This window comes from Haliotis rubra, unplaced genomic scaffold, assembly GCF_003918875.1.
Source record: "Haliotis rubra isolate DU_JTF1 unplaced genomic scaffold, ASM391887v1 Scf662, whole genome shotgun sequence".
Lineage (NCBI taxonomy): Eukaryota > Metazoa > Mollusca > Gastropoda > Lepetellida > Haliotidae > Haliotis > Haliotis rubra.
In genome coordinates this window covers 471,081-479,060 of record NW_025767371.1, presented here as the reverse complement: position 1 = coordinate 479,060, position 7,980 = coordinate 471,081, and positions in this window count along the sequence as shown.

Sequence of the window (7,980 nt, the reverse complement as noted above, 5' to 3'; positions counted from 1 at the left end):
AAAGGATAGGATCCGCCTACAATGAACTCATAATTGATCTTATCAGTTTTGTAAAAATAATTTTGTTCCGCCTCATGAACATTTAACTTCCAGTATCCATTGTAGAGCTATTGTTAATCCTTTCATGCAAACTACCACGTTGTCCTTGTTAAACCCTGTATGTTCCGCGCTGTAGTACTTCCGGGTTCGAAATACGCGTCATGTCGGGAAGCGTACGTTAAATCTCCAGAGCATCGCCAGCATGTAGTAACGTCATTCTTACCTATTTTATAACAACAGTGAAGGCATCTATACCGGCACCTCATATAATAACAGAATAATAGAAGTTTATTGTATTTCGTAGCAAAGGAGGCCTAGAGTACAGTTTAAGATGTTAAGTACAGTTTTTCATAGCGCTGTAATCTATGCACTACAGTACACAATGCATTGAGAATGTGGTCATATGAAACACGTTCTATTTGGGATCACGACCTCCCAGCAAAATACAGACTCCCGCACCCCCACCGGGCTGAGTCCCATCCAGGACCCGGACCCACACACCCACAGCCAGACACGTCATATCATAAATAATTTGTCACCCATAAAGGGTCCTACCTTTCTCTCATGTGCGAAAGAGGTCACTCCTGATGTTAACGTTTTCATGAAAGGTCGATGTATTTGTGTAGGCCAGTATTTCTGTCAATCTTTTAATAAAGATGTGATGTACTTGCTTTCATTTATTGCGGGCGCGTGAACAAGTTAGTATGATCTGAAGACCTCGTTCATGGTCATCGTTGGGGTGATACATACAGAAGAAGGTCACGAACGTCTTAAAACAGTAACCCGTGAAGATCGGGTTAGAATGAACCTTCAGTAACCCATGCTTGTCGTAAGAGGTCACTAACGGGATCGGGTGGTCAGGCTCGCGACTTGGTTGACACATTTCATCGTATGCCAATTTTGTAGATCGATGCTCATGCTGTTGATCACTGGATTGTGGTCCAGACTCGATTATTTACAGACCGCTGCCATATTGCTGGAATATTGCTGATTGCGGCGTAAAACAAAACTCACTCACTCACTGACTCCATTGACGCTCGGAAGTATTCAATCATTCTTTTAACAAAATTGAGCTGTGAACTAGCATCTGAATTCCCACTGTGGCGGGTGTGGTGAAGCGGTTTTAGTTGTATTGTAGTATCACCCCAACCTTCAGCTTATAGTTTCCTTTCTGTACGAAATGTGTAACCTTACCTTTTCAGTCGAGTTTAAACCGATAATCTGATCGAAAAGAGATTCTAAAAAATATTGATGGAGTATGTTTCCTTGTGTTGTAGCTGTTCCTGGTAGCTAAATGCAGATTTTACTCCGTACCGTTTACTAAGCCCGTACATTACTGTTTGAAAGTGAATCATAAATATTGCTTATTATATCGTCGGAGTGGTACATTGAACTGCTTTAGTCTGAGGTTTTATGACTATGGAAACACTTGTCGCGCACTTACCCTACTCACATCAGGCAAATGCTTTGCTTTACCGGGACCAGCAACACTACATACTCAGAACGTCCCTTTCAGTGGCGTTATATGCGCTTGCAGTTCACCTACTGAACAAATTATATAAGATTTTATAGGACGCTTCACATGTTGAATGTTTGCTCAGGGCATAGACTGACTGAGTTTGGTTTTACGCCGCTTTTAGCACTATTCCAGCAACATCACGGCGGGGGACACCAGAAATGGGTTTCACACATTGTGCCCATGTGGGGATTCGAACCCGGGTCTTCGGCGTGACGAGCCAACGCTTTAACCACTAGGCTACTGGTGAGTGTCGGCTTGATTTTAATATTACCATTTATATGAATAGTATATACCTCTAAACAAGTGATCTGAAAGCCATAACGTGTTGGGTGAGAACCCATACCACCACTCACACCCACCACACACACACACACACACACACACACACACACACACACACACACACACACACACACACACACACACACACACACACACACCACACACGCACGCTAGTACGCACGCGCACACACACACATTTTACGATTTTTATTTTCAAACGAAAAACGGCTAGAAACACATACTATAGTACTGTCGGAAATGCTAGAAAAATGCTTTTTAGCCTTAATATCTTGATAAAGGTGATACATGTACTATGTTGTCAATATATCAACTCGTCTATTGTCTACCTAATTTTTATTTCAACCGATTTAACATTCCCATGCATTTAAAGGGCAGTTTACAGGAGAGAATTTGGTACCAAAACAGCAACTTAAATCTGAAATAGTCTTTACATTTATGCTAATAATACAGGTGGTGTAAAAATATGAATTAACGTTTTTCCTAAACAAATAAATGTTGAATGTTTGTGTTACTTTACTTAATTATCGTTTTTTTATTGAAGAAATATTAATATAAATGTTAAGTCTTGATAAATAAGTTTCCCGTCATGCATGCACATCTTTATCACAGCGTCCACTGTGGCCAACTATTTGCAGTCTATTGTTGCAAAGGTTTATAGGTTTTTTCTGCTTAAAAAAGACAGAGGTAAACCTTTCATTAGTTTAGAAAGGGTTTATTACAGAACTTGTAGAGCTGTTGGCATGTCTTACCAACAAGTTTACAATATTGTAAACAAATCAGACAAGAGAGGGACCATCTCAAATGCAAAACCGGGACGTAAAACCATCCTTGAAAACTTTGACAAGGGAGTGCTTAGACGGGCGGTCTACAAACTTTATGAGAAGAAAAATATATATATTCTAAAGAAGCTACACCAGTGACTTCGTTAAATCTTTGGCCAATGTTCACAACTAGATTAAACTGACCGTATTACATCCATATTTTTGCAATGAAATATACTGTTGTTTTTGCAATGAAATATACTGTTGACGTGCAAAACATTTATTAAAACGTTGCACGTTCTACAATCAATCGATAAGATAACACAAGTGATAGGATTCTTTCCAATGTACAGTAATTCTTATGTTTAATTCAAAACAAATACACATACACAAATGATCCCTTACATAACCGATACGTATACTATACGTACACATATTCAACATTTTGCAGAAAAAAAACATCTATTGAGATGACCCCTCGCCCGAGCGTGTGCTCAGGTGTCAATTTCACCTGTCGATACCGTGCATGCTGATGACGTAACACAGGCAGTTAATGTTTGTATCAAATAACGTCCCACTACCCCTTATTTTTCTAAGTTTTTGGTATTTTCATCAGTAAAATCACATTTTAGAGCATGTCTCAAAATTTATTCCCTCGGTCTACATTAGGTAGATGTTTCTTGAAGTGATATTTGTTATTTAAGTAACTGTAATACCTATGAATTTTAAATAAAAGTCAAAAAGCATTTTTCTAGCATTTCCGACAGTACTATAACAACTGTTAAGGATAAAATTTAATTTGGTTTTTACCGGTAAACTGATCCGGGCTTTGTTTATGTTGCCGCCGGTAAGGATCCGGATTTTAAGTGGTCCCGGCCGGTAGTTTGATCCGGGCGACTGAGGTCGACTAAAGCACATGGCTGGTGTCACTGCGGTGATTCAATTTTGTAGAGGGTCAAGGGGCCAAGAAAATTTGTAAGTAGTTGATGGTTGTTATTTATTGATGAACATTGTTGATAGGGTCACAAAGCGTGTTAAGTTTGATGAATTTATATGAGTTTAGAATAATTTCAGTTTTGTCAGGTCAGGCACGTGGGTTCGTGATTCATATTTTCGTTATATTTACAGATACATTGCATTTATCTGAGTAGTCAAGATATTGATTTAGCAGTGGAAATTGTTCAGCTGTATTTTTATAATTGTTTATTTTATTTATACAGTTTGAACCGTATCAAGTTGAATTCTACCTACGCTGCGGCGTCATGTAAGAGTCTGCGGACAATAATTCAATAAACGTGTTCAAGGTGAAGGCCCGACTATGTTTTAACCTCTGCAATAACAACTGTGTGATGCAAGATGATTGTCAAAATGAATGGTCAACATTGATTTATCAACCCTTTTTGAAAACCGTCAAAATGAAGAATAACACCCCATGCACGTGTATGGGGCTACTGCGTAATGCACGTGCACCCCATACCTTGTGTTTAGGGGGGTGGTAAAGAGAAATGGTGGTGCGTTCATAATATATCAGGTTTATTAACGCTTATACTTACTATCCAAATTCCAAAAGTTCAGATTCCCCTACTTTTTTAAAGAGTATATATACCGTCAGTTCAAATAAATACTCCTTCTTGACTGTGCCCACAAACTGATTCCATTCGCTATAAAGGGCAAAACAGGTGTAAAAGGTTTCCGTGTGACAGGACGGTTCTCCGGTGACAAGCATGACTGTGTGTGTGGCAGGTAGGTGTGAGTGTGACAGGTAGGTGTGAGTGTGACAGGTAGGTGTGAGTGTGACAGGTAGACTTGAGTGTTACGGGTAGGTTTGAGTGTGACAGGTAGGTTTGAGTGTGACAGGTAGGTTTGAGTGTTACAGGTAGACTTGAGTGTTACAGGTAGACTTGAGTGTTACAGGGAGGTTTGAGTGTGACGGGTAGGTTTGAGTGTGATGGGTTGCTTTGAGTGTGACGGGTTGCTTTGAGTGTGACGGGTTGCTTTGAGTGTGACGGGTTGCTCTGAGTGTTACAGGTAGGTTTGAGTGTGACGGGCTGCTTTGAGTGTGACAGGTAGGTTTGAGTGTTACAGGTAGGTTTGAGTGTTACAGGTAGGTTTGAGTGTGACAGGTAGCTTTGAGTGTGACAGGTTGAGGTGTTGTGTGTGCTTTGTGTGAGGGCTGCTTTGACTGTGACTTGTAGACTTGAGTGTGACAGGTAGGTTTGTGTGACAGGTAGGTTTGACTGTGTGACGGGTTGTAGACTTGAGTACAGGTAGGTGACAGGCTTGGAGTGTGACAGGTTTTGAGTGTGACGGGAGTGACTGCTTTGAGTGTGACAGGTAGGTTTGAGTGTGACAGGCAGGTTTGACTGTGCCTTGTAGAGTATTGGCAGGTTTGAGTGTGACAGGTTGCTTTGTTTGACTGGTTGCCTTGGTGTGTTTGCTTTGAGTGTGACAGAGGTTGCTTTGGAGGTTTGAGAAAGGCAGGTGACTGTGCCTTGTAGTGTGACAGGTAGGTTTGAGGTTGCTGTGACAGGTAGGTTTGAGTGTGACAGGTAGCTTTGAGTGAGACAGGTAGGTTTGAGTGTTGTAGACTTGAGTGTGACAGGTAGGTTTGAGTGTGACATGTTGGCTTGAGTGAGACATGGCTTTGAGTGTTACAGGTAGGTTTGAGTGTGACATGTAGGCTTGAGTATGGCAGGTAGGTTTGAGTGTAATGTGTGATAAGTAGGTTTGAGTGTGATATGTAGGTTTGAGTGTGACAGGTAGGTCTGAGCGTTACAGGCTATATATCAGGTAATCAGTGTGACAAGTTAGGTCGTCGGTGATTTAATAACACAGGTATAAATCGATATATGAATATTTCCCAATTCTGCCGCTCCAACCATATCTTGTCTCGGTGTTTGAGGCTGACGTTTGTCACAGTAGGCGTCATTTGATTTCAGAATGCTTTGAATACAACAGCAGGAACTTCTGAGGCCCCAGACCTGACTACCTGAAAGTCTTTTGACCTCCCATAAAGCCTGTTTGTTTGATATCGACATAAAGCGAAATTGCTTTTGTTGAAAGAGTGTTATGGCGTAATAGAACATACACAGCAATCGATTGGCCTTTGACACACATTCACTGACACAAGTGTCATACATACTTGTTAACAGCAGGGCACATGCAATGTCAACAACTAATTATGGAAGGGCCGCTGACTTACCATGCTTCAAGGGACTTTATACTGTTAAGTTGATTGCGTAATTTCAAGCGCTTAGACGGATTGTCAAGAATCATAACTGAGCGTGTGGAAAGACATCACCTCTGTCAATTTGCTTCCCTTTACAATCACCTGAAATCTGGTGAATAAATAATGTTATGCTAAGACAGGTTAGCTAAATACGAGAGGAATGGCGATGTAGGTCTTAAATGTTCATTACTTGTGTGCACGAGTTATGACTCTGACAAACTTAAAACATAAAATGGACGAATAGGGATTCGAACTCTCGATCATAGATTTCTGTGGAAGCAACCTTCCACAGCGAACTACGGCGTGCGTGTACTGCGGAAGAATGTTGAGTTGGCATATATATAAGAAGGTAACTTTAGATAAGTTAAATACTTTATAAGATGAACTGGATACTTTGTGTGGAGTTTAATACGTATGGGAATGGATACCTGGAAACTTCTTGATGAATACGTGGATAATTCTTGGGATGAGTTTAATACGGAAGTTTAATACGTTACGGACTGGACACCTAAAGATGAATTGGAAATTCTTGGGGGAGTTTAATACGTTACGGACTGGACACCTAAAGATGAACTGGATAATTCTTGGGGAGTTTAATACGTTACGGACTGGACACCTAAAGATGACATGGATAATTCTTGGGGAGTTTAATACGTTACGGACTGGACACCTAAAGATGAATTGGAAACTTCTTGGGAAGTTTAATACGTTACGGACTGGACACCTAAAGATGACATGGATAATTCTTGGGGAGTTTAATACGTTACGGACTGGACACCTAAAGATGAATTGGATAATTCTTGGGGAGTTTAATACGTTACGGACTGGACACCTAAAGATGAATTGGATAGTTCGTGGGCTGTCTTGTACTTTTTATGGGAATAACTTGTTTGAGTGGCATTTTGGAAGTTGGGACTGCAATATTGAACAAGCTTTATGGTTAACAACAGTACTTCTTATTTCGTGAGTGTGACGTTTCGATACAGATTCGAAGGATACTTCATTCCATCCGATCCTCCACCAAGCCCAATCTATTATGTAAACATCTTCTCTATTGTAACTGCTCCTTCTCTTGTACATCTCTGGCTTCCACACCCTTTCCTTTGTCTACTCACTGCCTCCATTAGCTCTCTAGCTAGCCAGTTGTGACAATTACGTTGTTTTCTTTCTTACATTCAGTGTATATGCATCTCCTCCTCTTCATATATCATTCCTGCTTGCCAAGAATCTGTATTGAAACGTTGCACTCACGAAATAAAGAATTTGTTATCCATAAAAGTCCGTTCAATATCGTTTTATGGGAAGTTTAATACCTTACAAAAAGTGGTGTGTTCAAATCCGTGAATAAAGAACTGAGTCTTAACTATTCTTGTAACATTTGTGACAATCAGGTTTTACTTCATAAATATGGTTAATATATGACGCTGGGCGTACAGAGTTGTTTGTTTTGATTAAAAGAGGCGAATTACCTTCGCGTGGCTTTGACTGTATAAAGATCGATATATTGACTTCTCCCAACTACCTGAGTTCTCCCAACTCCCGTATGCTTATTGCTGCAACAACACAGACGTGATTCCAATATCTCCTTACTTATTTTTCCAAGCCATACTTAAGAATAAATAAGAATGTGTATAAGGAATTGGCAGTCATAAATCAAGGTATTGTCAATACAAACAATTCAAACATTATGTCCGTCCTATTTCTCGAGCGGGTTTTTGAAATGACGGAGGTTTAATTTGTGTTTGGCATAAATGCAACACTTACTGAATAGTATCAACACTATTTCATAGTGAGTGAGTGAGTGAGTTAGTGAGTTAGTGAGGGAGGAAGGGAGGGAGGGAGGGAGGGAGTGAGGGAGTGAGTGAGGGAGCATGAGTGAGCATGAATGAATGAGGGAGGGAGGGAGCAAATGAGTCATAAACCCATGGTCAGGACAGAGGCGCAATTATACAATCGATTGTGTTTTAAGCACTATCTCGGACAATATCTGCCTAACATATATTTTGAGAATAAGTCATTCATGATTTTTTATTATTATTATTACGAATCAGGAATCAAGGACTGAAATGATGTACATGTTTTATTGAAATATAACAATACACATAAACAAACGAAACTAATCATGTTCA